General features: G+C 42.0%; 1 long non-coding RNA gene across 1 annotated transcript in view; it reads left to right on the top strand.

The window, feature by feature from the left end:
• Positions 1 to 21,550, top strand: part of LOC135182695 (uncharacterized) — a 56,012-nt gene that overhangs the window by 19,096 nt on the left and 15,366 nt on the right. The gene's annotated exons all lie outside the window — the stretch shown is intronic.

The following is a 21,550-nucleotide window of genomic DNA, read 5'->3' as shown; positions in this document are numbered from 1 at the left end:
AGCAACAGAACAAGGGGACACAGCCTCAAGCTGTGCCGGAGGAAGTACAGGCTGGGTGTTAGGAGGAAGTTCTTCCCAGAGAGAGTGATTTGCGTTGGAATGGGCTGCCCAGGTAGGTGGTGGAATCACTGTCCCTGGAGGTGTTCAAGAAAAGCCTGGATGAGGCACTTAGTGCCATGGTCTAGCTGATTGGACAGGGCTGGGTGCTAGGTTGGCCTGGATGATCTTGGAGGTCTCTTCCAACCTGGTTGATTCCCTGATTCTGTGTATAGCATAAGCAGTGGTAAATTACTACAAGAGCAAATACAGTTTTCCCCAGTCTGTTTGGAAGAGACTGGTTATATGAGTAAGGACTGGTTTTAATTCAGGGAGTGCCTCGAAGGAAGACAATGTACTGAGCAATATCTTTACAGCCTGGCTGGAAGGGAGTCTCAGAGTGGAAGTCAGGACACCTGTCACAGAAGTGACTTGGATCTGCAGCATGGTTTTGGGCCCACTGCTTCAACCCCACCAGCTTTCATTTCCCCTCTGACCTTGGCTATATCTTGTCCATTTAGAATGCAGATGTGTTTGAAGTCAGAATGTCTTCAATGAAGTGCTTGTGCTATGCAGTCATGATGTCTGCTTTTGAAGTAATCTTTCATTAAATCTGCCTGGGTGAGGGACCTCTTTGAGACTGCCTGTCATTTAGGAGCCATTTGAGACAAGCAGATCCTTATTTTTCCGGTGTCAATGATTTTCAATTGGAGCTGAATTTTCAATGCAATCAGAGAAATACTTTAATTCACTTTGCACTGTTGTGTCCTCTTTATGCTGCACTAAGTATTCCTGGAGTGTCTAAACTTCAAACAAGTTCCCAGCCAGGAACTCTGAACACTCCCCTAGCCTCTACTATGAGTATGTTAGAACCAACAATTGCCTGTGGATCTGAGCTTCTAAGCTTGTGAAGTGCTGAGTTAGCCCAACTTTAGTCAGGCAGTAGCTGCATGGGTGGGTTTTTGTGTTAGGTTCAGGGGGTTTGTTGTTTGTTTTCTCCCTGGAGATTTTAGAGTTACTGTTAACCAGTGAAATCCTGCAGAGACGGTGGAGAAGATGACATTATCTGCTGTGGTACTGAGTCGGAGAGGGGAGGACTTGCTAATGAACAGTGGAGCAAACAGAAGGTGCACTCTCCGTTCTTAAACTAGGTCAGTCCTCATTAGGCAGCATTTTCATATGTCACATATCAGATAAATGCCCAAGTAGAATGCTTCCTTTCTGAATGTAAGTGTTAGTTCTGTGGATATGAGATCCCACACTGGACTGTTTTCTTAGCACTAATTTTTGCCCAGCTCTTGCAAGCTGCTGGATGTTAACTCTTCAGTGAATTTTATGACTTGCCTTCGATTTACTATCTCAAGCACTGCAATCCTGATTAGGTTCTGCCATAAGCATGTGCAAATTATGCTACCAGTGTTTCAAATGGCATTTTCATGCTTGTAGCTTATAGCTCTTGGCTGCTAATCAACATGCAGAAGTGTTCTAACATTTAAATAGCTTCAGCAAACTTCACCGGAATTACTTGCTAAGAGCCAGTTGCCACATTAAAGCTTCATTTCACTGAAGCTCTGGGCTCAAATGCCCATTCAGCTTTGACATGAACCCTTCAGATCTGAAGTTGCACCTGCTCCTAAGATGCTAATGGATCTAGGCTACTTGAGAGTAACTCCCTGGAGCAGTCCTGAGGAGTAAAATGTCAGTAAGGCTGGTTTCCTTATGCTTTTAAGCCAGTAGCAGTAGGCTTAGCATCTAATGTGTTTATCTTCCTGTATACTTGTTTGTTTGGGGGTTTGTTTGTTTATCTGGGGTTGTTTTTTTTTTTTTTTCTTTGTTTTGTTCTGGTTTGTTTTAAGCAGAGAAAACTAACTTGCAAAAAGTCCTGTGAATTGTCTATGCAGATCTCAGTTTGTGCTTTACTTGGCTTTTGAACCTTGGAGCCATGACTCTCTAGGTTTACTGAATGAGAAATGGGGAGGGTCTACTACATGTTAAAGTGGCCAGTTGGGAAGAGCTTTGTCAAAAAACAAACAGGTTTCACTTTCATTGGATCAAGTTTGTCTCTGAGTGGTAGCAGGAGTATGTATAGGAAGTTATTCTTTGACCTCTTCATTTTTCTGTTTCTTTGTGCATTTTATTTTTCAGTGTGTGTCTGCTGTGAAGGCACTTAACAACTCTGTCACCCCATTCCACGTACAGATTAGCCTTGGCAGTAAAGCTTTAGCAAATATTCTGGAGCTTGGCAGCAGTAAGATTGTGGCTTATGAAGGGAGGTGCTGGGCATCTGAGTTCTGCCTGGTCCACTACCCTCTGGCTTTTCAAGAACAGTGTAGTGCTGGAGTGGGCACAGAGAAATACCTTTCTTCCTCTCCTTGCAAGGTGGAAGGGTTACGTAAAATCACTGTGCTCACCCAACAGATCCACAGACTGTGGAAGTTCGATTGCTGTTTCTGTTCTCCACTGTCTAATATGTATCATTGTGGCAGGTTTTCCTCTGTATTTTTCTGTAACCAATGTAGAAGTTGCTTTTGTATTCATTGTGCCATGCTAGGCCTTTTTGCATATGTACCTATTCATCCTTCTCCCTGACTCAAATTAGATCCCCCTGGCTTGCATGCAGATCGTAAGTGTATCTGAGGTTTTGAGTATGACCTTTCCTAAGTAGCAAGTGTGGCTTCTTTTGTGCTCACTTCATGTGTGAAGGGGAATTAAGCTTTGCTGCTACTGGGTTTTGCCACAGTTACCAAACTTCTTGGAGAAGCAGTGGTGACTCAGTCAAAGTAAGAGGGTGAGCAGAAGGGTGTCTATCAGAACTGTTGTGGAGCATGTAAGATGTCTCCTGAGAAGCTACAAACCCTTAGTTCTACTTCTGGGAGATTTGAAGCTTTACTAACCCTGGGAGAGAAATCTGGTTCAGAAAGATGTTTTAGGAGGAACAGTTGTCTTTGCCTCCTGAGGCATTTGCAAATGCAGCAAGACACTAATAAAACATGGACAATATTTTCACAGTCTCTTTCTCCTCAGAGTTTCAGAGTATTTTGTAGACTGCTTTCAGTGAGCGTTGAATCCACACGATGAGGTGGTTCACAGTGATTATCTGTTTTCCTTATGAGTTTATCTAATGATCTAGGTAATGCTCCAGGAGACTTTGCATCTCCTGTCCTGGCCCATTTGATCACATGTATTCATTTACTAAAGACAGAGCATGTCTTTCAAGAAAAATGTCCTACTGGGAGTTTCAAATGATTCCTTAATATCAAAACACCAATTAAAAATCCCCTAAGAAACCAAATATATAGGCTTGATAAAATTTCCAGTTCCAAAATGGACTGCAGCTCTGCACCAGCTTCTCTCAGGCCTGTACAGAAAAGTCTGCAAATAATTGAGTAGTAAATACGTCTGCGTTGGCTACTAACATGAATAATGTGTCCATAGTTAAAAGCTACTTTCAATATGTAGTTATTCAGTGATATTTTGACAGCATGAATTACAGTGCCATGATTCATGCTCACTTTTCTCATGGGGCCATGGGTGAGAAGAAACTGTGTACTAGCCATGAATTACTGTGCTGCATTTATTCCTTGCAGTGTCTTACTGGAATATTCTGTATTGTTGCATTTACAAAGACACAATGGCTCGGAACAGCCACCTGAAAAGAAGTAATTCATTAAATAGAGGAACAAAGAAGCAGAAACGAGTCTTCCTGCAGTAGCTCGAAGCTGAAAAGGTTTGAGCCCATGAAGGGCTGTTCTTCACTGCGCTATTTGTCACTGCCACAGCACTTGAACTGCTTAGCTAAGAATTGGGATGCCGCTGTGCTGGGCCTGTACTCTTTCTGCTAACTCTTCCTTCAGCTTGTCTGGTGTTCCTCCCACCAGGTTCTCAGGCACAAAGAAGTCTGAAGCAAGAAAGCTCAGGCAGGTCCCTGCTGATGAAGTTGTTGCTGCTTTTGTTGTTACTGCAATTGATTTGTGCCAGTAGATTTCTTGATACTGTGCCAGAAGGGGGCTGGAGCACCTCTTCTACCAGAACAGGCTGGGAGGGAGATGGGGTTCTTCAGCCTGGAGAAGAGAAGACTCCAGGGAGACTTAATAGTGACCTTCCACTACAGGAAGGCTGGAAAGGGACTGTTTACAAAGGGCTGTAGTGACAGGACGAGGGGTGATGGTGTTAAGTTAGAGAAAAGGAGAATTAGGTTGGACATTAGGAAGAAGTTCTTTATTATGAGGGTATTGGAACACTGGAACAAGTTGCCCAGGGAGATAGTTGAGGCCCCATCCTTGGAGATATTCAAGGACAGGCTTGACAGTGCTCTGGGCAACCTTATCTAATGGAGGATGTCCTTGCTTGCAGCAGGGGGGTTGGACTAGATGACCTTTGGAGGTGCCTTCCAACCCATACCATTCTATGATTCTATAAGTAAGTGGCTGTTTCCTGTTCTCTTCAGTTTAAAATCAAAGTGCCATCTCTGTGAGCTGCACAGCCTTCTACTTGTGAACTGATACTTCCGTTGGTTTTTTGTTGTCACACTAAGAGCAAACCCCATTGCAGAATCTGCTCCCTGCTAAGTGACTGGATACTGATGTACTAGAAGATTCTGAGGAAAAGTCAATGTCTGGGCACAATATTAGATTACTTTTTTATTCAAGGTGGATGTGAAAGCATTTTCCTGTGAGATATTGGTCTTGATGAAGGCAGAGAGGGTAATGCTGGATTTGACACCTGGTGTATAGAGTGTGGGTGGAAGGATGGTCAGATAAGGTGCTGAGAGGAGAAGCTTTTGCAGAAGAAAGGGATTAATAATTAACAAATTACCTATAGGCTGGCTTGCAAAATAAAGCAAAATATGGAAAGTTTAGAGTTGCTAGTGGGGGGAGGTGAACCTTTATGCTTCTTGGTGCCCTTGAAAAATGTCTTGCATCATGATTCCTTTCAGAAAGCACAATTCTGTTGCCACCTGAAAGCCTTACCTGTGTCCTCAATGTGCATTTGCTTTGGTGCCATGTGAAGCCATTGCTAATCTTCCTGCTTGGCTCTTTGCTGTGTCTCCAAAATACAAGCTCTGCAGAAGCAGTTCTCTTGCATTAGTCTTTGCCTACAATATGCTTCCTTTTGGCTCTGGGGCATTCCCAACAGCACTGTAAATAATATATCAGGACTGCACGTTCTCATCACAGCAGACACAGCAGAAAGATCTTTGAGGAAACTGTAAATTTGCCTTTCTTTCCTTGCCTTGATCGTTCAGAATTCTTCTGAGACTCTCTGATGTATGTTTATTTTTGAACATGTGTGTAGTCATTAAAGCAGGACTGCACATGCACCAGTGGGTTTGAATATGGAGCTGCTTATGGTTCAGCCTTCTTAGGAAAGGTCCAACCCAATTCCACCCACCTGCTTTTACTGTGATAATTCACAGTAAGGTGACAGCAAAGTAAGCAAAAGATGGATCTAAATCACAGAACTGCAAAGGTCTCTCCTGAACTTCTAAGACCTTGCAAAGAGTTTTTTTTTGGGAAGAATTTCATGTACGATGTTAGCACATGCTTTACTCCCTTGTGATTCTACTACTTGGAAATGATGTCCTAGGATCCTGCTCCAGTGCATACAGATCTCCAGTTATGCCAGGGAGAACCCTTTATGTGTACAGAAAGCTTATCTAGAGTAAACTTACTTAAATTGCTTCAGAACATTTTTACTTCTGTGTTTATTGCAAAATTTCAGCTTTATGAGTATGAAGCTCTGTCTCAGAATAGGATTTTAGGAGCCCTTTTAAGTCTTCAAGAACATGATGTCCTTTCTTCATCTGAACTTTCAGTTTATACTGCAATAGAACATGTTAACATTAGCAACACCATTAATTCTTCTGTTAGATTTCCCAGTGAAGTTCTCAATTTCTCTTTAATTGGGAATTTCTTAGGGGCAAGCTTCATGCTGGTGCTATGAGAAAGGGAAAACTGCTTAAGAAAATCTACACATAGCCTGCATGTTTTTTACATAAACATTCCTATTTGGAGACACTGACCTATGCAAATGATTCTTCTAGGGAATATCCCATGTATAGTTGGTACACTTTGGTATATATGCATGCTGCAAATGGATGTCTGTTAAATAGGGAAGTGTCAGTTAATTTTGATAGACTTGATACTATTAAATACAATAAATACTTTAAGGGGAAAAAAAAAGTTGATTAAAAATGGTTGGTTGGTTTGTTTGTTTGTTTTTCATTTAAGAACAGGCTTTTTCCACAGCAAATAATACTTGTAATGCTTGAGTGAATTGATCTTGTTGCTTGTTGATTAAGGCCCTGGGAATTTAGAACTAGTATGCTGTAGTCTCTCCTGCCTGGCTTTTGGTCTGGGTTTAGAAGATGAAAAGTAGCTTTCCAGAATTTTCTGTTCCTACTTGATTTTAAACTTTTAGTTAGCTATAAAATAAAATGAGAAGAAACAGCATTTATTGCATCCTTCCTTTGAATTCCATTTGAATATGCTTTACTGGATGAATTATATAGCCCAAGGTGCAGTATATGATATTAATTATACATGCAGGGAGAACATGAGGGGCCCTGCCCTGTAACACCACAAGGTCTGTTTAGCTGTGACTAAGCCAGAAGCCCTTGATCCAATTTTGAGTATAATCCTTGTTGTGCAGTGACCTCTACAGCTAGAGGGATGATAAAGGCTGCTTTTAAGCTATATGCTTGCCTGTGACTGGCATCTGCAAGTGTAGCCCACATGTCAAAAGCAATCAGCCTAACTAGTGTAGAAAGACCCAAGGGGGTTCAAATGAAGTTAAACTGGTAACAACCTGTCCCCCTATGGTTAGTGAATGACAGTCATGAGATAGCTTACATGTGCAAGTGACATCAGTGTTGAAAAAATACTAAGGATATGTTTCTGATAAAACCTGACAGAGGAAACTGAACAATTTGTAATGATGGCAAACTTTTGTCTGTGCAATATAGAATTCAATATAGGTGCAATTATTGCAGAAGCTTAGCTGTGAGTTATTTCACTGTGGAAAAAATTTAGGTCATGTCTTCTGATGGGGGTTAGTGCAGATGATAGCAGAGATTTGTCCAATAGATAATTCATTGTGGCATGATGTCCACATGTGATTGTTGTTATATATGCTTGGTTTTTTACATATATGATGTCACAGTCCTGGGAATGGGTTAAAATCAATACTTCCATTGTGCTGAGTGCTGTGGTGTGAACTGGGACATCATCCTTGTTCCAAAGAGCATCCATTTGTCCTGCATGGGTCACTTCCAGATGGTGATGGGCAGAGTATTCTTCCCTCTCTGCAAGGCAGCTGGGGAGCAGCATGGCCACCTAATGCAGTAAGTCTGGGGCAAGTGTAATTTTGAATCCAGAGCTGGTGACCAGCATCCAAATTGGTAACCTTAACATTGTCCTCTCTCCCAAACACCAGGTTTGAAATTTCCCAGCATTACAAGGTTGTTGTAAATGAAGCCAATGAAGACTAATGAGATCTTCAGAGGTTTTAATAGAATTTCCAATATCTCTGATTACGATGTGATTGTATTATGCTTGTCAGATAAGCTTCTCTCTTCCAGGCTAACATGATCACACAGTTCCTGATTGCAGCAAAAAGAGTTTAAGGAGTACTACAAGCAACCATTGCACTAATGCTGTGGTTTTCCTGTATCATCACTTCAAGCTGTTGTCTGGGTTCATGTACAAACCCCTCTGTTGATAGGATTGGTGCTGCTTGGCTGTGAATACCCGTGTCCAAATAGGTGTGTTGGCTAAAACCTGGTTTTTGCTTGCTTTCTTCTTAGTTTAGCACGCCTAGAAAGGCAGGCAGCAAGCTTCTCACAGTTCAGATACAGTAACCTATGGGAATGCAACAAAATGCAAACCCCTTGCAGCACAGCCTTAGGGACATAGAGTGTGGTGTAGAGCTCTGTGCTGTGGCTGCTTACACCTGGCTTAGGCTGATATTCTTAGACATTTGTGCCTTAGCTGTGAGCAGCTGCTTCCTGATATCTTCCAAATCCCTTTGGGACAGAGCCTGGAAGTTCAGTGACAGAGAGCCAAATGGCACTTGGAATGGCACTCCTGCTCTTTTGTGTTGTCCTTTTCATGATTAAAACCCAATCTTGATATGCTGTTAGTTGGCACTTGCCAGAATAAAAAGGAAATTTGCCTCCCCATGAGACATTTACTCATTGATTCAAAATGAGATATCTTGTTTTACAAATTCAGTATCTGGAGTGTGTGACATGGTGCATGGGTATACAATCAATTGACAGAACACAGTGCTGAGTGGACTCTGCCAAAAGGCTCCAGGCTTCTAGATTGCCTCCCCAAGAGCAGGCTTGTATGTCTACTGACACACTCAATTTGTAGGATGATAGGAGGTAAGCCTTGTTTCAGTCTTTCCAAAACCAGAAGCAATTACTTCTTCTTTTCTACTTCCAGCAAATTTTTAAAAAATATTTTGTGAAAAATGGAAGTACCAAAAGAGTGGAAATCAAAAGTGTTACCTAACGCACATCAAGTGTTACCTACTGCTGCAGGGCTCTAAGGATGCTCAGCACCTCTTAGCTTCAGGTCTCAATTTTTTTTCCCCCAGAATGAAAAACATCTTCTTCTCAGAGCAAATATAGCAACTAAGCAAGAAGAGGTTTTGGTGAAGCAAATACTTGATATAGTCAAGAGCTCAATTATGCATCAGCGGATTCAATTTATAGAGCAGAGAGCATCAGTCTTGGGCAAAGTCAGTCTCCCACACAGAGCACTAAAGCATGTGCTGCCAGAATGAATTAAATAGAGTGCTAGCCAGAAGCCATCTTCCAAAAGGTAATTTGATTCAGTCCTACAGAAATTAGACTCCAGAAGTGGAATATTTACATCTCTTGTTTGAAATAACTCAGAATGTGTAGGGGGAAAAAGAGCTTGTTTATTATTCTCTGGCATGTTTTGGGGTGAAAACTTTACCTTTGATACAGACATGAACCTCCAGAATTGAGAAGACATCCCTACACAACTGGTTTGCAGAAACTAAGCACCCTGGACTACAGCTGTGTTTGTGTGACATTGGAATAATGCAGGTGATGTGAAATGCATGTAAGACTAAAGAGCATCAAACAGCATCTTCATCTGCTTAGTTACAGGACCAAGAAAGTCTTATTTGTGAGAAGGTGGTAGAGTTCATACTGGTGGTCTTGGTTCTATATGCTCTGCTTTAATAGTGTCACAAGACATACAACAGAAGAGTGTTAAAGATCCAGAATGAGGCCAGTTGCATTCCTGTTTACTTTTGTGTGCCAGTAAAAGCTTTTATATGACTGTGGTTTGCCTACATTTGACCCTAGGGAATCAATAGACCTTATCCTCTTTTGTTGCAGCATCCAAGTCTTGGCTCTCAGGTACTATTGTACAGGTTTGTACATGGGAACCGGTTAGATTTGCTGCCATTGCTCCTGTTTGAAGGAGGGTGATCTTTGAGAGCTACCTGACACATTTGAAGGCTTTTTCTTTTCCATCTGGAAAGCTTTTGTAGAAGGAGAATGCATCAGGCAACCAAATTTAGAAGATTTTTGTCTTAAATGATGGGTAGCTGAGAGTTGCAATCAAGGTGTCTTGAGCCCTGAAATGTGACTGAGCTTATGAAGTGCTGTCTCAAGCCCTAGATGATCAAACACTGCTTTACTGCCAAAAGGAAGAAAACAATATGATTTCCTCTCCAATGTGTTCTGTTAGGAAAGCTGCTATCAGTTCCTATTAGCTGGTGTAGAAGTGAACAGACACAGAGTGAATTGTGGTGAAGGACTCTGTGTTCTGTGGCCTTTCACAAGCCTCACCATCATACATGAAAGGCTTGGTTTGGATCTTCTCCAAAACACTCACCTCATCTTCTTTCCTCTCATTTATTCTACTACTGACTTAGCAGTTCCTCCTGAGGCTAGTGGTGCATTGACATCAGCCTTTGTTTGTGTGGCCTGAGCAGTCCACGTGGCAGGTGATCCAAGGGTGAGGTGGATGGCAGTGAGCTCTACAGTGTGCTTTGCAGGTCTTTTTCAGGCAGTTGTTGGCAGGCTGCCGCAGCTCATTCCCCTTACTCTTTTGCTTGCATTTTCAATTTCCTCTGTGTGAAAGCTCAATCTATCACAGGCAGCCTTTTCTGCTGGCCATTAATTCCCACTGACTGGCTGACTGACTGGGCTCCCATGCTGCATCACTTGCAAAATGAATTGCTTGACTAGAAATGCAAGAAATGGCCCACATGGTGACTTAGCCAAAAAAAGGTAAAAAGGAGGTGATAGCCAATTTGTCAGGGATCACATAGTGGGGGAGTGCACCTCCTTTGACTTACCCAAAACTGCAATTGCTTGGTGGCAGCCTTAATGGGCCTACTGTCATTTTGACTGACAGCTCTACAGCAGAGTGTAATGAAGCTGGTGTAAATTAAGTGAGGATGCAGTGACAGGGGTGACTCAGAGCTGTCATCAGGGTACATCCAGACTGTATAGCAAGTGTAGGCCCAAGGCCACGTTAAGTCCAGCCCTGTCAGCAATTCCTCACTCCTTTCACGCAAGGCTTTGTGCTGTCACAGACTCAAGGCCACACTAGGAGGCACCGTGGACTAAAATGCCTGCAGTGGTGAACAGGACAGACCCTGCCAAATGAACTGAGTACTGTGTATTTAGTCTGCTCTGCAAGCAACAGAAGGACTCTGTGGAGTCCTGAGGCAATGACACACAGTACTGGAAGGCAAACTGAGCACATTTGCTCTTCTGATACAGTCCAAGTCATAGACTTCACACTGAAAACAGGCATGATGAGAGGATATGGATTTCCTAGGACACAAGGCACTTCTGTCTAGGTGGCAGTTTATAGCAGTCTTTTGTGCCATCTTCTTGTTGCCTCTAGACTAAAGAACTTGGAAGCCATGTAAAGGGCAGATATGTTTTCTGTTGCCTTTGTTTTCTGTCTGACATTTGCAGGACTGTAGTGTGTGTGCATTTTTTAACTGAATGCTGAGGGAGACTGGGGAGCAGAGAAGGCTTACCTGTGTTCTACCTTGGGTCAAAATGAAACTTCAGTCATATTTATCCCTGCACTTCCCTCCATCTCCTCTTTCTCCTACTGTCCCATTTCTTATTTTCCAGCCCTGGAAAGAGCAGAGCTGGGTACTCGCAGCACATCTGGTTACTGCTTCTCTCTGACTAGAGCATCATGGAGACTGAAATATTTGAGATGTGTAGGGTTTGGCAACACATGATGTCTTTTTAATAGCACCAAGACATACTCTGTCCCTTGTACCATCTGTAACCTTGGGAACACAACTAGAAGTGGCTTGAATAAGGAAGCAAAACGTTATGTTGCTAAAATATTTGGGGCTGGCTGAAGGTCACAAAATCACACAGGAGGAAGGGCTTTGAAATACTTTACGCAGAGCTCTGATTCCCCAAGTCAGAGCAAAACTCAATGATGCATTTTTTTTCTTGCTCTTAGCAAGTTCTTGCAAGCACATCTTCGTGTTTGTGCTACAGAGCAGAAGCCACTCAGGTCAGTGCCTGCATGAGGCAAAACTAAAATCTGTCAAGTGTGTAGAGATACAAATGATGGTGTTCATTCTGTTATGAAGCTCGAGAAGGCTAGGTTATAAAGTGAAGGTGCTGCAAAGTAACCATTCCTGACATTATGAGGAGAGTGATAGTGCCTAAGTATCCCCTGTTATGTTTCTATGATTCTATGACTTCTTCAGGATTCTTCCAAACATTTCTGCTTTCTTCTTCTGTTTCTGCACTGCAGTTCTCTATCAAGGCAAGAATTTCTTCAGAATCTGCTTTTCAGCTGCAGACTTGATATTGGCTTGGTTTTCTTCACTTGGGTTATATTCTTATTTGAAGTGATTGCAGGGCTCAGTATTGCCTGAAAGTAATTTGGGTGTGGCACACAGTCCACATCAAACACCTCCCTGGAGCAAACATAGCAGTGGTGGTGTCTCTTTGGTAACATCAGCACGAAGGCCAGAGAATCAATCTGAAAGCCAGAACTGCTTACACTCCAAGAGGCATATGTTCATTGTCTGTGAAGTTCAAAGAGAGCTCTTTGGGCACTGGAAGCAGCTTCTTCTTGTCCTCTGTTGGGAATAAACAGAGGAAAGGTTTCCACTGGCTTCTTTTCCTCACAAAAACACTCAGCAGTTTAATTTTTGATGGAGAGGAAGAAAGATTGATAATCTCCTTCTCAGCCTTTACTGTCAAGTGAAGTGTTCTCTCGAGTTTGCATTACTTTCCTTTTTGCTTCTTGAGGGCATGTTGCTTTTTTATCAGTGAGGGTGCTCTAATTCTTTCCTTCTGCTGATTTTGTGTAAACAATTATGCCTGATCCCTACACTGTAACTTGCTGCAACTTCAAAGGCAGCAGTCCCTGTGAGATTGCTGTAGCCACATCAACAGAACTGTTTCCAGATCAGTCTGTTCATATAGCACCACAGGCCAATCCCAGAGTGACTGTAAGCTTCTGAAATTGTGTATCCTCACCTGTAGCAAGAAAAGTGTTCATCAGGGTGACAGGTGCAGTTTTGAAATGTGAATATGTATAATTTCCAAGATAGTGGTAGGGAATAGTTTAGGAATGGAATAATAGATCCTTATTCTCAAAACATCACTTCTAGACCTCTCTGCATGCGTAGGTTTTTGTACCAGTAGAGCAGAGTCAGCATATCAGTGGGAAAAAAAATGTTGGTTTATATTTTTAGGCATACCTTTGTCAAACTGATAGTTGTGCAATTTCTGATTAATCTGATTAAAATAGATTCGGGTTGCCTTTTGTCACATTCACTTCCTCTGCAGGAATAAGCCATTCTGATTGATCCTGCACATACACACCAATACTTGAGACAGGTACCTGCATTTAACACTAACAGGATATTTAACATGCCCAAACTTCCACGCATGAAAGAGGCTCGGGCTCCATGTTGAAGGTTCTTCTCCTCTCTGACAGCACTGTAACCAATCAGGTAGTTCTTGCTTAGATCATAGAATCAGCCAGGTTGGAAGAGACCTCCAAGATCATTCAGTCCAACCTAGCACCCAGACCTATCCAGTCAACTAGACCATGGCAGTAAGTGCCTCATCCAGGCTTTGCTTGAACACTTCCAGGAATAGCAACTCCACCACCTCCCTGGGCAGCCCATTCCAATGCCAATCACTCTCTCTGCCAACAACTTCCTCCTGACATCCAGCCTAGCCCTCCCCTGGCGCAACTTGAGACTGTGTCCCCTTCTTCTGTTGCTGCTTGCCTGGGAGAAGAGAGCAGCCCCCACCTGGCTACAGCCTCCCTTCAGGTAGTTGTAGACAGCAATGAGCTCACCCCTGAGATCCTGAGAGCCCCTTGTTTTTCACTCAGATTTGTAAGCTAAAAGCACTGAAAACTCAAATGAGCTTATCTACTGGAACAGTAATAAACCAGTAAGCTGCCAGCTTTTCCGATGCACAGCTCTCACAGGAACCCTATTCTCGTTTGCAAATGGGCAGGAAAGGATAGATTCAGAACAAAGAATACCAGATGTGAGAAACAAACCCAGGTGCTGAAACTGAACTTCATTAATATTTTTATTAGGAGAAGGAGACTGCATACAAAATTTTATGTTGTCTCAGGGCAAAATGTGGTTTCTTTTGACACTGGGAAAAAACCAAAGAAACAAACTGAAACAAAAAAATGGAGTAAGCTTTTAGTCTCACTAAGAGGAACAATGAAGATGAAAGAAAAGCTCAGGCTCTGGAGAGGCAGGTAGTGTGCATTTGCTGTCTGCAGATCTATGGGTTAAGCTGAGCAGGTTTGAAAGGTACCATTCAGAGAAAAAAGGGTTACCTCAGCTCTGCAGGTTGGCTGGGATGATACTTTCCCTTTATACCTTTTCTTTTTGTTGTTGTTGTTGTTGTTGGCTGCCTTTGTGGGGTGGAAAATTCATGTGGGAAAACCTGATTTTGGAAGAAGAAAAAAAAAGAGTGATCCATCCAAACCTGAGTTAGTTATATACTAGTCTGAACCAAGCATGGAAAGCCACGTGTGAGGTTCAGAGATAGTCTAAAGTTGGCATCTGTACTGTGCAGCAGACCTAAATGATGCAGCATGCATCTTTTGCAATCATAGCTGTGTCCACACTGCAGCAAAGATGTCAGATAAGCTGGCAGGTAGCAGTGCTGGTGATGCCAGCAGCTTAGCACAGCTGAGTATCTTTACTCTGAGCTACAGGCAGAGCTGTAATTGCTGTGTAGATACTCTGAATCAGCAGCTGCAACCTGCACTCTGCAAACCAAATTGTTCACTGAAGAGTATTTCTTTCCACTGCTCTATATTTAATTTAGCATCAAATTCCTACTATCTTTAAGGACTAATTTAATTGCCAAGACAGTCTGTCTGAGGTACCTTCCTTCAAAGCAGTCAGAAAGGCATACTAAATAACAATGCCGAGAGACAAGCATGTTTGTAACCCATGTGTCTAACCACTGCACTGTTCTAGAAATAGGTCACATTTTAATTTCTGAACCATTTCTATGTCCAGAAAACAGATGAGGTGTATGTGGTGTGTTGGATTTCTGTTTGCTTGAGCCATTGTTATTCTGAAACACTATGAATCTGCTGTTTCTTTTAAAGAAAGGAAGTGATGGCTCTGTCTTTGCCTTCTACTTCCCTATGGAAGGCAAAGCAGCAAGTTATTGGAGTACAGAACTCTGCATGCAGCATAATGCAGAGCTGAAGGTAGTATGTTTGGATGTATAGGGCTTGCAAATTTTGTATCTGCAGAGCTTCTGGTAATACTCTAATGGCATTTTACAGCTTTCTTTTTGTCTTGCTGGCCTTATAAAATCTATCTGAAGAGCATAAGAGGATTTGAAAAGGGCCTTTACATATTCCTCATAAAGTATCTCCAAAGAGTAGCAAGAAAACAGTTTGCCTTGCCAATGAAGGTTGCATCTACCAAGATGAAGTTAAAGTGCTTTTAGGGCTGTCAGAGTGATTTCTCAGTGTCTGATTTGTAGTGATGAATTTTACTTTAAGTTACTCTTTGCCTGTGTGGATTCTTATCACAACCTTCAAACTTCTCTGAAATGGAAGGACCATTATATTGAGATGTGGGTTTTACCTTTTGTGTGTGTGTGTGTGTGTAAAAAGTATCCTGGACAAATCTGTTTCCTGTAAAGTGCTGAGACTTTCCACCATCACTCAATAACTCTCTTCTCTCTTGAAAACAGGGCAACTGTGAAGAATCTGAAAGTTTAAAAATGGCACAGTGAAAGGAGGTTTCCAGCTGTGACACATGCTAATAGTATCTTGCATGGCTTTGGGCAGTTCCTTGTGAGATCCTCAGTCATGTTATAAAATCATCCACTGGGAAGAACAGTACTCAGGTTTATACCATTTATCAGCTATCTAAAATTCTGTGTCCAGTTCTGTACCCAGTTTAATTGAGCCTCAGGGGGTGCTGGAAGATTTTACCCCAGTAGATGGCAAGTCATGTGAAGTTTTCCCAGTGCTTTTGGAAATGAAATTATTTGAGGCCAAAAAGCACTGAATGCCCCAGATGGGCCAGGAGTGACTGGAATGATTCCTGTTGGCTGGTCTAGTGGAAATAGTTGTTCTCAGGCAGATTATGCTCTCCCTGCCACTGGTTTTAATCCAGAACTTCACTTGGATAGGAAGAGAAACAGTGAGATCAAAATGTGGTCTCATGGATTCACCCTGCAACAACTATCTTTTTCTGGTGACATTTTAAAGCCAAAGGCATGGCAACTGCCTGCAGATGAGTTTTGTTAGTGAACGTCCCCACAGCTGGTGCATTTGCAGTGGGACTTCTTGTTTTCATTATGGCCCTTCTGGGTGTTGCCCCATCTGCCTCAGCAGCTTTGTTGGATTGTGTTTCTGATCTTGGTTCCCACCATGCAAGTCTGGGCAGTTAATTCACTGGAACTGTGTTGCATGTCTGTGAGAAAGATCTGGACACTCTCTATAGTGTCTTTTACTTCAGCAAGCCTTGGATAACAGCTACTAACAGTTAGCTGGCAGGCAGCTGCTCACGGAAGAGGGGAAAGAGTAGCAGAGCAGTTGTAGGCATTACAAAATAGAATTGTCCCAGGAAATACTGCTTTTTAAATGCTTCAGAGTAAGGAGCTACTAGATAGCTGTCTCATGGAAAATGCCATTTCTGCAGCTCTTGAGTCACTGGGGAAGGACAGGGAAAACTCTATCACTTCTTTGAGTTCCTTCATTCAGTTGTCATTGTTTGCATGTCCAGTATTACTAAATGAGAGTGCAACATGTACATCTTTTCCCTCAGCATTTCTGTTTAGCAGTTTCTTGCTCTGGGCAGATTTTCATTGCAGAAGTTATTCCACATTGTTGTATTGTCACTGTAGACATTGTGTAAGCAGAGCACAATGGTTATGGCCTATCTGCAGCCAGACTTCACTTGAAAAGATGTATTCAGTTACACAGAGAAGAAAATCCTGAATCCAGTCTTCCCCTGCCGTGCTGGGGAAGTGCCTTTGTTAGTTCTGGTAATTACTACATAATTTATTATGGTCTGTTAGTGGCATCTAATGTACTCTTTCCTGGTTTATTCCGTAAGCTCTATGCTGGGTAAAAAAAAGGGTCAGGAGGCTCTTGCTAGTCTTGTGCTTCAGTGGAAATTTTTTTGCGTGTGTGTTTTCCCTCCCACCTGATTCTCTACTTTGTCTGAACTGCAGTGATGACAACCTCACTCCTATCGAAAATACCACTCTTGGCCTCACTGTGCATACAGGATAGGCATGGTCTCTGTCAGCTCTTTCTTCCACAGTCTCATTCCATTGTATCAAACTCTCCTTTTGGCCATAACCATTGGGGGGAATAGCACTGGCAGCACTTTTGTATGACTAATCCGTGGCCACATCAGCTGAACGTGTCCTGACATGCTTTTCCATGATCCTGGTAACTCCTGCAACTCATTTTTTTCTTGTCTCTATGTCCCTTTCTCATTTCAAAATGGGCAACATCGAAGCACTTGAACTGTACCTACGTCTCCTTAAATGGTTAAGAAAATTACCTTGTCCCCATTTTGCTCTTCCCATTATCCTTCTGTTTCCTGTTCTTTGTTCATCTGTGTTGCTGTCCTTTTCTTTACTTCCATTCTGAATGTTCTGATAGAAGTTTTAAAAAAGGCTTTCATTCTCACACTTTCATTTAGTCCTTCCAGCTAGTCTACAATAGAGTGCTTGTGTATCAAAAATAGACATGCAGGAGTATGAGCAATAAATAGCAATGCTCATTAATGCTATGTGTTTTCCTACTATGTGAATTCTTTCTCCTAACTATTTTTCCCTCTTCAAAGTCAATTAGTTTAATGTGGTAACAGGAATTTAAAATGGGGCTGCCAAGCCATATGTATCTAAATCTCCATGGATTCCCAGCTTGACTTTTTGTTATGCACTGAAAAGTGACAGCTGTGTGACATTGAAAGCATAATTCACACCTGATCTGTTTTTCTGTAGCCTTGGGCCATTATCAGTTTAAGAAGACATGGGTTACCTATAACAGTACATATTTTGGGAGTGTGGGAATGCACTTTCTTTTCTCTTAGTCCCACAAAGATTCTTGTGTGTTCTGGGGTTCAGATGCAAGAAGGTCTGTTGAACTTGCCTTCACTGTTCATAGAGATAAGGATGAACATGGGAGTAAGTCATGCAGGACTGGGACCTTGAACCTAAGTGGAGCATGAGGATATGGCAAGTGTAGCACAGTCTAGCCTGGGCAATGGTCTTAAGTACAAGATGCCTTATAGAGAATTACAAACCATCCATGCTGCTCCATGCAGCTCCATACTATAAGGAGGCATTTCTACATTGAAAAGATATTTTCCTAACTTACTCCATGCCTGAGTTCCAATAATCAGAATCTAATGCTGAGCATGAACATTTGAAAAGCAATACCCTGCTTTCTGTAGATAACTAGAGCTGTAATGCTGAGAGATGTTATTATTTTGGCTGTCCTGCACTGTCAGCACTTCCCATACCACAGATTTTTGTCTGCATTGTGTTCAAGATGTGCAGTGCCAGCTGAAAATATTGGCAGCTGAGTGGGGCACATTTGTGATCTTTGGTGCTCGTAACTGATGATTTGGGACTGGGTTTGAGCATTACAGATGACCACCTGAGTAAAACATTCAGCTATGACATGATTTGCAATTTTAAACATCCCATTATGGGGTTTATCTGTGTGAGTTTTGACTGTTCAGGAAGCTCTGAGCTCATGTCTGAAACTATCTGGGATGTCTAGAAGATAGCACTGGATGTGATGACTTGCAGTCCTTATCAGAAATCCTGTGCTTGAGTAACCTTGACAGCCAGGCAGTGCACAGTTTAGCCTTCCATGTTAACTCAACAGACACCTATGCACGAAGCCTGGGACCTTCCAGGCTTTGGGCAAGAGATCCATGAGGTTCAAAGTGCACCTGTGGCCTGCTACACACCGTGACAGAGCTGGCTTGTACAAAGACACGTGCTTTGTGTGGTACACAATGAAATTCTCTCACACAGAAGGCTACAAGTCTCGTCCTGGCTCCACTGGTTTAATTCTTATTACAGCTCCATCAGAGGTAGCACAGTGCCCTTTTTGTGTGTCACAGAATCACAGGTATGTAAATGCCTGTTTCCTTCCAAAGAATTTTGAAGGGATTTCTTGGGAAGCCCTGATGACGTAATTTAAGTCTGTGATCTGTTTGGAGCATCTTTCTGTGTACTCATATGAAGCTGACTTCATCCTTGCATACCTTACTAAATTACTACTTATTTTTTTATATATATATACACACACACATGCATATATATATATATATATATACATTATATTCTTATAGCAATTCCTTCTAGAAATAGATTGGAGAAGCAAATAATAATTCTGGAATAATCACTCAAGCTTCAGTTGTGTTTTCTATTACCATACCTGCTGTAGATGTTTTACCTGAAAATGCATGAAGCATTTTCTTGGCAACATTCCTGGTGCTGTCGTTTCAGACCTTTGCTAATGTTCTTTATCATTATTGATGGTGCTGGATCTGGGCATAAGTTGGTTTTTATGGTTGGATAAAAGATGATTATCTGGGAATTTGTTGTTTCAAGCAGATCTCTTCGTCTGTGATCAATGGAGTCACTGTTGCTTTTATAGCACTGTTTTGTACTTGCCACCTCTGCCCCATTAAGGCATTTCAGGTAGCAGCTGTCCCAGCTCTGCTATATTTGGGGCCAGTGGAAGGTCCTTTTGTGCCATTTGGAAGTTGGACTGAAACCAAAAAGATAGAAAAAAACTCATTTTGCTTTGAGCTGTATACATCTGACCCTGCCTTCAGCAGCGTCAGTGTCTAGGTAGAGCTAGGTAGAGCTTACCACAGATTGCTTTTTTTTTGGGAAGGATGCAATCCACAATATATAAACAGCAGGTACAGAGTGTGCTTAGTCATATGATCGTTTCAGAGGATACTAGTGCAGAAGAGGAGAACAGATTATGTCAAGGATTAGTCAAAAGATGAAGGTTAAGCAAAAGGACAACTAGGATGTATATCAGGGAAAAAAATTTGGCTGTTGCAGTCCAGTGGAACAGAGGAAATGGAAAGATTACTGATTGGGTTATTGCAAAAGGGGTAAGAAAAACATTTCATCAACAACAATCTTTCCTTGGTTAAATCACCCAAATGTTATTTGCCTTCTCAGATTGATGTAATTTTAAGTACAGCATTTGTTCTGCCTGTCTCAGGGTCTGCTCCAAGTGTCCACCCACTGGAATTTGGATATGTGCTTAGAACAAAATATCTCTTTAGAAAGCATGTTGAAATGAGGTCTAACCCTGTAGGTGTTAATGTTGTATTGCAGAGCAGCCTTTTGTAGTGGTGCTTTTTACTGCTGACTGCAAGCTCTGCCTGTTGGTGCTTGTGGTATTTCTGTGGCACACTCCTGTCCATCTGGACTGATATGTCATGACATAGACTGTTCATAACAAGCTATATGTTCACCTCTCACAAATGGGATCAGCTTTGTTCAGGTGTTTACTTAAGTGGTAATATGTGGGCAGGCCAAAAATAATGAACTGCAGAAGTCCCTAACTCACTTGTTGGTAAGTCCCTAACTCACTTGTTGGTAGGCTTTATTGTCCGTGACACAGTGTTAGTTTAAATTAGAGTCTTTAATTCCTTCCTTTGTTGAAACTGTCCCATTTTCCTTGTGCCTACATCCACAAAAGAAGCTGCCACATCTGTTGCCGTTACAATTTTATACCAAAAGACAATCAGTGCATCTCCTCTGCGTTGCACTAAAGTTGTTTTTCCATTGTAGTCTCGTGTAGTAATGGGATCCTAATGACTTTGCTTGTAGACATGCAAGACCCAAATTGACTGGTTTTGAGCTTTATAATAGTTTTCTTAGAAGGAGAAGCATAATGGAGTCATCAAGAGGGTTTCAAAATGTTCCTTCCCTGTTGTTTTTCTCTGGCAATGTAGTCTCTTGCACTTAGAGCACGAGATCACTGAGACAGTACTAGGAAACAAAATTTAGTGCCACTTTAAAGAAACTGTGATTTGTGGAACAGTAGTCTAATCTTAAATAGAAATCCAAATGGAATTATGAGCACTCATGAACTTTCAAGATTCTGCATTTAATGATGATAGAGTTTCATTTTATCTTAATTACTTTTTGGTTGAAGCTGTAGAGTGGCAAGCAAGCATTAACATCTGATGAAAGAGATTTTCCCATGGGGCAGATATGTATCTGATGTTCATCAGCCATTCAGAATTGACCCTAGCTGGGTTTTTTAGTGCAAGTACAAGGGTGATGGGTTGGAGGTAAGTACAGACACAAGGGTTGTTAGGAAATCAGCAATGGTTACAGACCACTACAGTGACATGGGCAAGTGCAGTACATACAGGTTTTAGAATACAAATGCTGAATGTGCCTGTCATAAGTGCAGATAAAGAAGTTGTTTTTTTCTGGCAGTATAGGAGCCTACTTTTGTATTTAATGACAAGTTGATTATGTCTCTACTTCAGTTTATACATTCTCAGATTCATCATTTCTGTGAGGAACTCTCACTCACAGGCATAGAATCATAGAATCAATCAGGTTGGAAGAGACCTCCAAGATCATCCAGCCCAAACTATCACCCAGCCCTATCCAGTCAACTAGACCATGGCACTAAGTGCCTCATCCAGGCTTTGCTTGAACACCTCCAGGAATAGCGACTCCACTGCCTCACTCTCTCTGGAAAGAACTTCCTCCTAACATCCAGCCTAGCCCTCCCCTGGCACAGCTTGAGACTGTGTCCCCTTGTTCTATTGCTGATCGCCTGGGAGAATAGACCAACCCCCACCTGGCTACAGCCTCCTTTCAGGTAGTTGTAGACAGCAATGAGGTGAGCCCTGAGCCTCCTCTTCTCCAGGCTAAACAATCCCAGCTCCCTCAGCCTCTCCTCCTAGGGTTTGTGTTCCAGGCCAAGCAATTCTTTACTTA

Source organism: Pogoniulus pusillus, chromosome 17, assembly GCF_015220805.1.
Source record: "Pogoniulus pusillus isolate bPogPus1 chromosome 17, bPogPus1.pri, whole genome shotgun sequence".
Classification (NCBI taxonomy): Eukaryota; Metazoa; Chordata; class Aves; order Piciformes; family Lybiidae; genus Pogoniulus; species Pogoniulus pusillus.
This window is presented reverse-complemented; position numbering and strand designations above follow the sequence as displayed.